Source organism: Emydura macquarii, unplaced genomic scaffold, assembly GCF_026122565.2.
Source record: "Emydura macquarii macquarii isolate MOO-44397 ecotype Brisbane River unplaced genomic scaffold, CSIRO-AGI_Emac_v2 contig_3128, whole genome shotgun sequence".
NCBI lineage: Eukaryota > Metazoa > Chordata > Testudines > Chelidae > Emydura > Emydura macquarii.
In genome coordinates, this window is record NW_027133265.1 from 5,271,131 (window position 1) to 5,286,005 (window position 14,875).

The window sequence follows — 14,875 nt, forward strand, 5'->3', positions numbered from 1 at the left end:
CCTGGCATGTTTCCGGCTCGCTTGGCTGCCCCTCTTGCTGTAAACCGGGCCTGGGCCAGGAGTGGGGGAGCAGAATGGAGCCGCTTCTCCTGCCAGGTGTTCGCTGCCTCTGCAGTTGGATGCCACCTCCTGGGTCCTAGTGCTGGTTGACTTCCACTTCTATGCTGGATGTCCTGTTTTCTGTACCGGTGAATGCCAACGGGGAGGGAGGGCAAAGGAGGAAGGGCAGTTAGATGGGGGAGAGATGACTGAATTGTCCACGCAGCCCCAGGCAGCTGTTCAGAGCTACAGACCATTCTGGGGGGGTGGACGGGGCATAGGTGGGTGTGTTGATCTCATCACCCCCTGTGTGTGCATGGCTAGTGGAGGACTGTGTGCACTTGGACAGGCAACAGGTATGTCCTCATGCAACTGTACCTCTGTGGTTCTCAGTTTTTCTCCTCCCCTTAGCCAATGCAGCTAAATAACTCCAAGCTGGTGAGTAAAGCCTGCTTCTGTGATCTCTAACAGGCAGGTATCTGCATCTGTAAGGCAGCTGAGTTTGATCTGGTGGGGATCGCTGATATTTATGGCGGGGGCTGCAGCTGCTAGCAAAGGGTATGTGGGGAGCGCTGAGGAGGCCAGTCTGTCTGGGGTGGGAGGCCCCTGAATGGGGGAATTTCTGCAGTGGATGCCAGCATAGGCGTGTGCAGCACATTTTCATTAGGCTGTGCACCCAGGTAATCAGGGGTGTCAAACTCAACTCCACCGACGGGCAACATTTGAATTAGTTGATACTAGGATCCGCCGAGAAATGACACGAGACAGGGTATTTCGGCAGCAGATCGCGGCGTCTTCCCGGCCGCCGCAACATCATGCAGCACCATCTGCCAAAAAACCGTGCAGCACCAGTCACTGAAAAACCGCACACCCTTCACACTTTTGGCGGCAGCATTGAACAAACTGAGATGGCGCCGCGGGCAACATAAAAAGGTTCGTGGCAGGGATACAGAAGGTTTCTAAGATACCCTGCATTAGGGTGTGCCTGGGCACACCTGGCACACCCTGTGCGCACACCTATGGATGCCAATACTTCTGAGCTTTAGCCATGGAGTGTTGTATTGTGGGGGCTTGTTGGACTGGTCCCAGAGAAAATTTGGGGAACCCCAGTGGGGAAGGAAGGGGGATGGTATAGGCCCAGGGGAAGAGAAGAGATAGGGGAATGGGAGCAAGGGAGCAAGGAAGCAGGAGCACGGCATGCGGCATCCCCTTGGCAGCAGGAGCTGGGTCTCCCCTGTTATGCCAGTCTATCCTCTTCCCCCAGCCCTGGCAATTCAGGTACCAATTCAGGCAGGGGACAGAGCCCGTGAGCCAAGGGAAACGTCTTCAGTGCGTTCATGATCTGCATGTGCCTCGCCAGCCCAAATATATCAGTCAGACTACGCCTCCGCTCTTAGCTCCATGTCAGCTGTCCCAGAGGTGTTCATTAGCTCAGTGAACATGCGATCATGCATTCTCTTTTTCCACCTTCTAATCTGCGAAACCCTCTCTGCTGCTGTGGAGGATGTGCTGAAGGCCAAGCTTTCCACTGTCGGGCATGCAAAGCACAAGGCAACCATTGTCAGTGCATACCCTGGGTCTCTAGTGCAAGGTTGCTATTTAAAAAACACTCCCCTTATTACACTCAAGTGCAAGCCAGAACATAATCAGCATCCCTAGCTATTCAATGAACCCATTTGCTGCTCCAGCCATGGTGAACATGTCCCAGTTTCATGGACAATGGGATTTGTGCTGCAACTTGTGGGAAACCCACATTGGGAGCACAGGTGAGCAGACGGACAATGCTCCCCCTTCCAGAAACATGGACGTTGCTTTGAGACCAGGGACCAACATTAAGCTTCCCAAATTGCAGTCTTTGTCCAGGGCAGCTCCAGGGGGAGGAGGAGTTTGCGGCCAAGAGAAAACACAGGAAGTCGCCCTGGCCTTGCAGATTTTGAGGTCAATGCTGATCCTAACAACCAAACCACTGGCATGCTAGGGAAACTGTGGTTGAGGGATCCAGAAATCATCATGGGTAGGGGAATCGCATGCTCTATTGTTTGTGGTACGAGCACTTGTAATGAAAACTTCCACCATCTCCCCTAGGTGACTCTATGTTATATTAGTCTCCTGAGGGTAACAGAGGTGGCAAGGGAGCAGATACTGCAAGTGTCTGGGTACAGACCTGATCCTTACACTGCTATGCTGGGTACCACAATGATGCCAGTAGAGAATACTGGAGTGGCATGGGAAAGTGTCCTGCCGTTGTGGAAGAAATAAGGCAGCCCTCCCCAGAAACCTTCTGCAAAGAGTTGCAGAGTACCTCCAGGAAAGTTTCCTGGAGAGCTCCATGGAGGATTCCCGGGCCATCCCTGTGCACATAAATAGTCTTTTCCTGAGGGTACCTACTGCATAACTGAAGTGGCCACTGGGAAGCAGATACCCACTGCACTTCACTTTTTCTTGATATTACACATAAAACAGAAGAGCATGTGACCCCTACAGTTTGATTGGAATTGCATACTCACCGTATCACACTCAGCCACCATGCTGTCCTGCAACCTGATGGACTGCTCTGGAATTAAAAATAGCTCCTGGCTCTCAGGGAGAATGGATCCCCTGCTCGTCTGTCTCCCATTCTCCTCCTCTTCCTTGTCCAGAAAGTCCTTCTCGTTGTTGCCTGAGGTAGCCCAGGACTCAGACTCCCAGGAGGTATCCACGCTGCATGTGGGGGGCAGTAGTGGGGTCGCGCTGAGAATCGCATGCAGCTCATTGTAGAAGTGGCATGTCTGTGGTACAGAACCAGAACAACTTTCTCGCTCTTGTCTTCTGATATGCCTGCCCAAGTTCTTTGATTTTAACGCGGCACTGCTGTGTTTCCCTGATGTAGCCCTTCTCCCCCATGCCTCACGCGATCTTGTCGTAGATGTCTATGTTTCTTCAGCAGAATCAGAGCTGTGGCTGCACAGACTTTTCTCTGATAAGATCCACCTCCTACTGAGTACTCCAGGATGGAGCATATCTGGGACATTGAGTCGCCAATATCAGCTGGGCTGGCGAGCTCTCCATGCTGATCAAACAGGAAATGGAAATTTAAAATTTCCCAGGGCTTTAACAGGGGAGGGGCTGTTTCCAGTGTACGTGGCTGTTGTGCAGTGGAGTTGAAAACAATCTCCAGAGTGGTCACAGCAGAGCATTGTGGGACACCTCTTGGAGGCCAATTCAGTTGACTTATACAACACGCATTTACACTGCCTCTCTGTGGACCCAGCAACATTGATTTAAGTGCTACACCTCTCATGGAGATGGAGTAATTTGTCAAGGTTACAGGTGAGTTAAGTCAGCGGAAGGGATCTGGTAGGGGAGACACATACATTATTAGGTCAATGTAAGGTGGCTTCCGTCAACCTAAGTTTGCAGTGTAGACCAGGCCTGAAGACTGAATGTTTATGATATTGTTAGAATCATGAGACATTCAAAAAGACATATTACAGTTTTTCTGTGTCATGAATGAATTCTTTATATTTAATGAATGAGTAAAATTCTAATACATTTCATAGTATATAATTATTAATAGTATTTCCCCTGGGTTAAATTCACCCCTGTGCAGAGGGCCCAGACTGTTCTTCAAGAAGATTATCTGTGTGCTCATCAATGAACAAACAAGATTTTACAACTTTTTCTAATCTTGTGAAGCTTGTGATGGCCATGTTTATAGGCTCAGTTTGCACAGAATGTCAATATTTGCAGGGTGACAGAGTGTTTGTTCCTCATTTGGAACCACAGTCATCTCCTTGCCCTATTCTCATGTGGTTTCATGGTTTCTGTGCAGTCAGTTTGTGTGGTTTATTTTAATTTGTTGTTATTCAGTTCTGTTGTGTTCTAGAGATTTTAGCACTTCTCCTGACTGGTTCATTTTGTGCTGTACTTCTAAGTGCTCAACTCAGGTCTTGAGAGATTTAACTATTTTTTGTCTGTTGCGTTTTCTATTGCTTTTTCTTTGCTGAAGTTCAAATATTAATATTTTCCCCACATGTGGTGTCAAAGCCATGCTTTTTTCCTGTATCTCTGTTGACTATTTTTAAATAATTCATTTATCCATTTTCCAGTCCTCAGGGAACACTGAACTTTTCTTTTTACACAATATTATTCTTTTTAATATATATGATACTTCACTCTTCATTATTCTTCCAACTTTTTATTTACTCAACCCAAGTATTCAGTTAGTTACAGTTTTGTTAAGGCACAGATATAGCATGGAAATATTTATTTATTTATGCTTCATATCCCCTCAGCAATCTTAGACTAATTAGAAACAAATAAAATATTTTGAAACCAATCCGTCATTAAGAATCATTCCAATAGGTCTCAAAATAAAGTATAACCAGGATTATATACTTCAATTGCTTCATAACATTTCCATGTGGAACCCAGAAAAAACAGGGCCTGACAACACATAGTTTGGCGGATGGATCTCTGACTCCAGACATGGATCAAGGTTTAACTGAGAACAGCAGTTCATGTTCTCCCTCAAAAAGTTCCAGAGTCACCTGATCAGAGTGTAACCTTGACAAATATGCACAGTGTAGTCTCTCACAGTTGGAATCACCAAAGAGGCTAAAAACAAAACCATGCACTGCATAATCTCTAACCTCAGGGGACAACAAAAACAGAGAATTGCTGTGTCAATATCATTTCCTTGTTAGGCTCATTATCATAAACACAAGCCTTTGGTTTTGAAGGTCCACATTTCAGTAACATTTACCTATCAACGGCTGCTGAAATACTGAATTCCACAATCATTTTTTCCTTTTGATCTTTACTATGCTGTTTCTTTATTCATAAACATGAGCAACTGAGCTGAACTTAAATTAACTAGCTGAGGTTAAATATTTAGGGCAGCATGTTATGGCTAGCCTGCTTGCAGACTGGTTTATATAATGATCTTGAGGATTCATTAAAGAATAAACTATTGAATGAGTAAGGAAAAGAACTTTAATAACACAGACGGATGTGACTCCCAGGTGTGCAGCTGGGAGCAGCCATGTTAGATCTGATGTAGGGCACATCTTCCAATTCACAACACTGTCCCATGCTAGGAAGCATCTCTAAATCACAATCTTCTACAAGCATATCTCTACATTTTCCCTCGTAAGGAAAACAAGTTAACCCTTAGATAAAAAACTATCCAATGACGCATGCACTAACATCTAATAACACATAACAACTATCTAATAACACATGCATAATACAATTCCATAAACTCAACATGTCAACTACCTAGAGAGGAGAGGTTACTAGCACATCACTCTCAAGTGACTCTTTACCACCCACTTTCCTCACATATACTAGCAAGTCTCTATTAGTCTTTCCAGACGTTTGATCACCCAATCAGATCTTCTTGGTACCAGCCCTTCATTTGAGTCTGAGTTGTTTTCTGATTCCTTGACAGTTTCTTCACCATGTGTTCATGGGACCAGATCAGTCAGAGGAGATATGCTGGAGTCTACCTCAACTTTCACGGTGTTGGAACTCTCTGAGATAATTTGTAGATCCCATCAATTACATTGAAATATGTCCCCCCCGATCTGTCTGGACCACATAAAACCATAGATGCAGCTGTTCTTTAATGGTGCCATTTTGGCCCCAAGTATTAGAGGTGTGATTCCTCAGGCACACTCTGTCTCCTGGATTAAGAGACAGGAGGTCACGAGCCCTTCTGTCAAAATAATATTTCTGCTTCCACTTCCGATTTTCTTTCATCTTCCAAAAGGCGGCATTGTTCTGAGATCACAACAAGTTATCAATAATAAGTAAATTAGATCTGATCCTTCTTCCCATTAACAGCTGATCTGGACAAAAGCCATTCTCCAGGAGTGTACTTCAGAAGGCCAGCAACACGTTATACATATCGCCCCCACTGTCAAGTCTTTTTCATCAGGTTCTTTACCATCTGTATAGACCTTTCCATCAGTCCATTTGATTGGGGGTAATTTGGACTGGAGGTTTTGTGATGAAAATCCCAATCTGAGGCAAATTGCCTAAACTCTGTGCTGGAAAATTGTGGCCCTTTATCACTAAAGACCTCATCTGGAATTCCATGTCTGGAAAAAACTCCTTTCATGCCAGTGATCACTGACTTACTATTAGTACCATGCAGTGTGCAAATTTCTGGATACAAAGAGTAATAATCAGTGACTATTAAGTAATTCTTTGATTTCCAGGTAAATAAGTCAGTGCCTACCATCTCGTAAGGCCTTTGTGGAACAGGATGAGGTCTCAGTGGCTCTGCTTGTTGGCATGGCTTGTATTTCAAGCATGAAAAGCAGTTTCTTACCATATTAGTGATGTCATGATTGATCTGCAGCCAATATAGCATGTCTTGTGCTCGTTCTTTGCACATTTCAATTCCTAAATGACCTTCGTGGATCTTCAGTAGCATTTCTCTTCAGAGGCTCAGCAGAATTATAATCTTATCACCCTAGTTATCGCAGTCAGTTCATGTCTGCAGTTCCAATAGTCTCTTATACTTAGACAGCAACTGTTTGTTTCTTCAGGCCACCCTTTTATTATCATTTCTTTATGTAACCCTTCTGCCAGACAGAGTCGGCAGCAGCAAGGGCTGGGTTCTATATCTATATTCTATTCTATATCCCTGTCAATGATACCACACCAAATTGGCTCAAGCCCCCACCCAGTCACCTGGGAAATCTCACACTATCCCCTGGGCGCCTCAAAGGGCAATACTTCCCCTCTCACAAGCATAGAGTCTGAGTGTAGAAAGTAAACCTGTTAATAACAGAAGGGAAGTAACACAGCACTGGTGTGGGAAACAGTGCAAACAGAATTCATGAACTCAAAGAGACAAACCCATCCCAGAGTATAGGGCGTGTCCTTCGCCTCTCCCTTCTTGCTTTCCCCTGTACTGACCATCGTAGTTCCAATATCCACCTCTCGGTTGTGGCTCAGCCAGTCCCCCTCTGCAAGCTCTTGCCAGACACAGGCTTGACCAGGCCTCCTCCGCTGCTGCCTCCTGCCACCTCCGGGCCTCACTGAGTCCCGGCTCCTGCCAACTGCTGGCCCCCCTCTGTCTACAGACGCTAACCGATCCTGGCATCTGCAGGTGCTGACCACTCCTGGCTCCTGCTGTCACCTACCAATCCCACCATCTGCTGGCATTGACTGCTGTTGCTCCTACCATCTACTGGTGCTGACCCATCCCACCATCTGCACATACTGCCCACTGCTAGTACCCCTCTGGTGTTGTCAGTCAAGGTTTCCCAGTCTCTCTTAGTAAATTTCAACTCATGGGAAAACCTTCTGCTTACCCAGAAGCAATGTTTCTGCTTTTAACAAACAAAAGACTCCAAGAGGAACCATTAAGTCTACCTTTAACAGTGGAAGGACATCATCAATCCATGCCTGAAGGTATCCCTTTGCCAGGACTGGCACAATCTCAACAGGCAATTTCTCACTCCTTCCTCTCCCATCCCATCTGTCTGCCACCCTTTTGGGGCTCTGTTTGGGTGAGAGAGAATTTTTTATCAGACCAGGCTAAACACAGATCTGATGCCATTTGTTCATACAATCGAAGGACAACATTTCATTACCCCTGCAGTTAACACAAAAGTGAACTGTAACACAATACCAGACACATTGACCATTTCCCATCATGCTCAACACCTAGTGTGCTTATGCAATATGCTGAATACTTAATTGTACTCATGCAAATATAAAGCCCATGCAAATAATGTGCCCCCCTTTCAGCTGCTGAGCAGGGAGAGTGCCACTCAGACACTCAGACCTTGTTTACATCTAAGGATTCTCAATGATTTATCTTTCTCTGTCTCCTCTCTTATTTGTTGCAGTCTCTCCCTGAACACATTGTCTGTAATGTCATAAATGAGTCAGTCTGTGATCTTAAACTCTGTCAAACTACCAAAGTTACCGGTTTTACTGAAAAGTTCCAGAGGGGTAGCCATGTTAATCTATATAGAGCAAAAACAACGAGAGTCCTGTAGCACTTTAAAGACTAACAAATTTAATTTCTGCAAGCATCAGCTTTCATGAGCTGCAACCCACTTCGTCAGATGCAAGAAATAGAAACCAGATAGGGGGTATATATATACATCCAAGGGTAAGGAACAACAATGGGGAGGGTAGGTGTAAACAAAGTCCATTCAGTTAGAGTAGATGAGGCCTATTCACAACCATTGATTAGAAGGTGAGAATGTATGAACAGTGACAATTACTTCTTGTAATGAGATAACCATTCCAAGTCCCTATTCAGACCCAGTTTGATTGTGTCAAGTTTGCAGATGAGTTCCAGCTCTGCAGTTTCTCGCTGAAGTCTATTTTTAAAGTTTTTTTGTAGAAGTATGGTTTTACTGAGTTTCCTTAATTCTTTGACATATTGCTCTATGGTGTCATCCAGTTTTTGCATGCATGTAAAAAAATCTATGCCTCTCAAAAGTGACATTCCTTTTTGGCAAGCAATATTCCTCAAATTTAGTCAGTATTACATTTAACTTCCTGCTTTCATCTTCTCAAATTCAAAGTTATTATAAACATCCAGTGCTTCCTCTCCAGCAACATGTAAAAATATAGTTGATTTTAGGTTTTTATCTTTGTCCTGTGCCCAAATAGCAGACAAATACAACAGAAATTGCTGCTTAAACATTATCCAGTTCTCTGCAACATTGCCTGACATTTGCAGACTGGAAGGAGGTTGTAAAACATCCATTCTTAGAGCTGTGCTTTCACTTACTAGCTGAAGGCTTTGTTTGTCTGGCTTTAAGGTATCCCCTTTGTTTGTCTGTGCTTTCAGTTGCAAACGGAGTTTTCCTCCAAATCCTTGTAGTTTCCAAAATCATTCACCACTTCTAACACCATGTAACAATCTTCAGGGTTCATTAAAGAATAAACTATTCAATGAATAAGGAAAGAATTGAATTTTAATAACACAGAGGGGAGTGACTCCCAGGTGTGCAGCTGGGAGATGTAGTGCACATCTCCCAATTCACAACACTGTCCCATGCTAGGGGGCATCTCTAAATCTTAATCTTCTACATGCATATCTCTACAGTCTAGACTACAAAGGAGATTTGCCAATCTCAGTGCTCCTCAGGGGCTCCAAATATATGGAGTAGCATTGGCATTTGAGAGCCAAATGTTGCTTAGTATTGTACCCCCTGACTCCCAACCAAACTCTGTACCTGTTTTAATCTGTACATTATGCCTGGATGTCCAGGAACTCTTCTGTTTAAACTCTGTACCTGACCATTTTTTAAACATTATCTTTAGTATTAGAATGGCTCCTGGGAGTAAGAGGAGAAAGCATTAGCCCCTGCTTCAGAATTTGGAGATGAATCACACTTGCTCTTTGAGAACAATGACTTTAAACACCTTTAGAGAAGGAGTATTTGATGATTGATAGCCCATGTCTAAAGTGGGTATTTTTCTATCTACTGACAAATATCCTCCTCAGAGTATTTTCGAGGAGGAAAGTGTTGTTGTTTTTTCCTGGAGTCTCTTTCATTCCATCTTTTCTTTTTTCTTAATTAGAAGCTGTTGTAATGAAGGCCTCCAGACATGCGCAGAGGAGATTGAAAATACCACTCTTGTTACCTATTCCAAATCCTCACAGTTAGTAAACAGTGGAAAGCATGCTTCAATGAATTGGTAATGAAATACATAACCTTTCACTTCTGGGTATGCTTTAAATGACAGTGACAGAAAGTCATTATTGTATGAAGGATGTTTGGAGGCTTATGTGAAATGAGCTGGTGGTGTCAGTCCTGCTTCTCCTGAAAAGCGCTCATCATTTCTTATATTGTAAGACTATCAGGGCAAGAGCCATACCTTCAAAGGCATTCCTACAATGCCTTGGAAAATGGGCTGTGATGCATATATATGTAATATAAATATTAAATAACAATAAATCAAAGACTACATGATCCATGACTGCTAGTAGCAAATATCTCCAATGGCTGGTGATGGGATATTAGATGGGAAGGTCTCTGAGTTACTAGAGAGAATTCTTTCCCAGGTGTCTGGCTGGTGAGTCTTGCCCACATGTTCAAGATCTAACTGATCACCATATTTGGGGTTGGGTAGGAATTTTCCCCCAGATCAGACTGGCAGTGACCCTCGGGGTTTTTCACCTTCCTCTGCAGCATGGGGCATGGGTCGCTTGCAGGTTTAAACTAGTGCAAATGGTGGATTTTCTGTAATTTGAAGTCTTTAAATCATGATTTGAGGACTTTAGTAACTCAGCCAGAGGTTAGGGGTTTATTACAGGTGTGGGTGGGTGAGGTTTTGTGGCCTGCAACATGCAGGAGGTCAGATTAGATGATCATGATGGTCCCTTCAGGCCTTAAAGTCTGTGAGTCTACGGTGCTATCTCATGAGACCACTCCAAGCGAAGCTGGTGGAGCAATGATGAGGCACCAGCTCTGGCCAGTGTAGAACGCAGCAACAGACATCCCCAATAGATTGGTACAAGCACATCATCCCTGTACTCTGATCTCACCAGTACGCCCAGTCTGCTTCTGTTGTCAATTCAAATGTTTGGTCCTGAACTTCAAAGTTGGGTCAGTGCTGCTATATCAGTGACCACATCTCCTACATAATCTACCAAGTTACCAGTTTGAAAAGCTCAAAGCAAAGATCATGATAGCTGGAGATCAGTCCAGGGGCTTCAGTTGTCTGTGTAAGTTTTACTAAGCCTAAGTAAACCACCCATAAGGTCCTACATCCATCCTCCTCTTTGAAAAGCTTTCCCACCATAACCAGAGGGAAAGGGATAAAATAACAACAAAACATATACTAACATATATTCCAAGAAGAATATCCTATATGAGAGTAGGGAGAAAAAACAGAAGGCTTTGTGAAAACCATGACAGACCTCGGCATGCATTTCTAATGTACAGAAGAAGCACTTTGATCCTACCATGACCGGCACTATAGAAAATAAAAAGATAGATAAAGACAGCACATAACACTATTGTTCCATCATCCCTGTTGGCTGCCTGAATTTATTTGAATCTGGCTATTGAGTTCAGATGATATTGTATATTTTATCTATTGTAATGGCCTTAGATGAGTATAAATTAGTATTAATCTATAAAATGAGATAAATAACTAGACTCACAACTGGCACTAATTGTCACCCCTGTTTATCAATTTTAACAGAGAAGCCGAAACTCAAACAGGCACTGAAAATGAATGAACGTGGAAAATTCTTCCCTCTAGAGGTGCTCTCTCCAGATCAGAGCTGAGGCATGCTCATGAATTTGGGGAAACTTGAACTGAAGTTACTAGTGCTATAACTGTTCTGAGCTAAAGAGAGCAAGCACGTCATTCCCAAAGGCTGACAGTCCAGAACATTCCACCTACACTACATTAACTGGAAAAAATTCCAATTGGTAAAGTTAGTCTCACGCTAATAATAAAAAATCCCACAAACTAAACAAGTGCATCTGGGGGGAAAAGAAACTGTGAATTAAAAAGAGTCAGTTACTGCTGTGTGCCAGTGGGAGACACCAGATCACCTCAGTGACCCTGTAATTTCACCCAGAAGTCAGTGAAGGAAAACCATGAGGGGGAAAAGATGGAACACAAAAATGCCCATTAGACACTGAAATACTCCTTAAATGTTAGATGCTCTAGACATGGAAAGGGAGCTGTGTAAGGAGAAGAGGCAGTGGCTGGGCATCCAGGAAGAATGTGGCGGCTCAAAAACCTTTCGGGTGGTGGGGGAAGAGAGGTTGGCAGGATTTCTAGAGTCCAAGGCCAGAAGTGATTATCTAATCTGACCTACTGAATAACAGGCTGTGACACTGACAGACTGGTCAACTTGTGTGTGACCCATAACATCGTATCAGAAAAATATTGAAATGGTTAACAGGGCCATTCTTTGTAGATGATTATCAAAGCCATGTTAAGTAGACTAGAAACTTTAATATGTAGATCCATGTTGTTATAGAATCAAAGGGTAGATACTAAGTATATTTGTCTATGTTTACCTATATCTTGTTAGAAGTTTAACAATGTGATCTAATTAGCTTGTAGATGCTAACATTCTGTTCCTGTCTCATAATGCTTCATTACTGTATTCAATTGATTCAGAGATCAAAAGGAAATATTATCATTTAGATGGGACTTGTGGTGTAATAATATTATTGTTCTCATTTCTCTTTGGAATCTGTAATTCTACATAGTAAACTATCTGTGAACTGTTTTAGTCATTTGAATGGCTTAATGCATTGTCTGAAAAAGAATGCACTGAATAGAGATCAAACTCAGCTCATTTACATCAAAGCCCTCATGGTCAGCATCCCACTTGCTTCAGCTATAAAGGAAGCCTGGGCCCTAATCCTTTTTATCTCAGATCTGCTTAAACTTTGACAGGGAAAGTCTAAATCTTATCATACGTCAAGTTTACACTGGATTCACCCTGGAATTCTCATGGAAGAATTTGAACAAACTTTGCACCTGGACTGCCTATTGGGCCATAACCTCTTAAATTGATTTCAGAAAGACATTTACAAATCATCAGCCTCACCATCTCTGCTATGTAACTGACCTAAGAACTTTAGTCATATCTGTATGTAAATTGATCTTTTAACCACAGCAACTCTCTTCTTTCTTTTTATTAATAAACCTTAGATTTAGTTAATAAGGATTGTCTGTAAGAGTGTATTTGGGTGAGATCTGAAATAGTCCTTGATCTTGTGGGCAATGCGTCCACTCCATTGGGATTGGTAGAACTTTAAATATGGTTACTAAGGTTTTCAGTAATCTCTCACGTGGCTATCTGGATGGGAGCCAAAGGCTGGATTGCTAAAAGGGGACTGTAGTTTAGCTTCTTCGTAACCAGTGTGGTAATACAGAAGCTGTTTTGTTACTGGCTTGGTGAATCTAGTTATAGACTAAACCACCAGTTCTGGGGATTGTCTGCCCTATTCCTTGAAGTTTGCCCTGAGTAAGCATTCTCATTGTAGCCCTTTCCAAGCACCACAGTCACACAGGCCATACAACTTCCCCCCAAAAATGTTCCTACTGCAGATCTTTTAGAAAAACATCCAATCTTGATTTTTCAATAGTTAACTATCCTCACCTTAGACAGAGTGAATTTGGAGAGGCTGGCTCCATGCTGAGGTCCTGCCCTCGCTCTACCTCCTCCCACCCGAGGTCCTGCCTGGGCTACATCCCAGGCCCCACCGCTGCTCTGTCCCAAGCCTTGTCCCCACTCAGCCCCTTTCCAAGAGGCTCTTTCACTCTCATTCCACTTCTTTTCACCCCATCTCTGCCTCCTCTCGCTAATCCCCCCTCGCCCACCATTTGATCCTGTAGGGAGCGAGGGTGGGAGGGGGCAGAGATGGAGCAGGGGCAGGAAAAGGTGGAGTGAGGGCTGGGTCTCCAGGACAGAGGCAAGCTGAAGCTTCTAGCAGCTGTTTGGGGAGGCTTAGCCTTCCCAAGCCTCTTATATCTACCACCCATGACCCTCACTGTTAAAAAGTTACACCTCATTTCCACGCTGCATTTGTCTAGCTTCAACTTTCAGCCATTGGACTGTTATACCTTTCTCTGCTAGATTGAAGAGCTCATTATCAAATATTTGTTCCCCATGTAGATACTTATAGACTATAATCAAGTTACCCCTTAAACTTGTCTTTGTTAAACTGAATTGATTGAGTGCTCTAAGTCTCTCACTATAAAGCATGTTTTCTAATCTTTTAACCATTCTCATGGCTCTCCTCTGAACCCTGTCCAAGGTATCAACATCCTTCTTGAAGATCAAAGGCTGGAGGAGCCATCTCCCATTAAAGTCAATAGAAGGCCCATTAACTCCAACCAGTTGGATCAGGGTCCAAATGTACTAGATTGTCAGCTTTCAACATTTGTGTGTACATCATAAGTGCATTTTAGGCCTGTCAGAAGGGACAAGGCAAAGGAGAGGACACGAACCATGCAGGTTATAAATTTCCTATCAAATGATCATGATCCTCTTTCAACATCGCTTCAGCACTGAAATGGTGAAGTTTGATATCAAAACTTTACATTTCTAAGTGGAAGATCAGTATCCTTACAAAACTTTATTCCTGTTGCTTTATTTCTATTACACTAAAGTGGATTAGAAACAGAAAACTTTAAAACTACATTTCCTCAAAAAACACAAAGAGCCAATCAGAAAACAACAAAATATAACCGACTTTGATGCTATAAAACAGCTGTAAGGCCTTATTTAGAAGCTTCTGGCTGCTGAAAAATGGAGTCAAAAACCTCATCATCTCTACAAAAAGTCCAGTTTTAAGAAGTTTACTTTACTTTTAGAGGTGAGATTGGCTGAAGATTTTAGGTTTTAATGACTTCGGTAAGGTGGATCACTTGTCATTTCACTGAGTACGATTTCAATAAATAAATAAGGCTGAAATGGGAGATTGATGACCACAATAAACAGCCGCAAACTCCAGGTGATGACAGGGCACTGGCTCCCTCCCTTACATCTAAGTAAGGTGTTTTGTAATTTTACTCTCTCGACCCAAGGGGTGTTTTGTAATCCTAATAAATTATAGCATCGGAAGCGGAAAAGGAGTGGGCAGAAGGGAAATGTGAATGCAAAAGATGAAATTGCCTCGCCTGAAAGAATGAGCGGTTTGTTATCGTTCGTTTTGCTCCAACATATCATTCAATTTCAGCTGTCTCTCCTCTCAGCCAGATCCCCACCATTTCTCAGAAACGTCTATCGATGGCATCTCATTCTCTTCCTGTCTCTCACCAGCATTTCATTCTTTCTCAACTGTCCCTCTAACGGTTTGGGGCTGAGAGGAGACCCACGTGTCTGGCTCCTTGG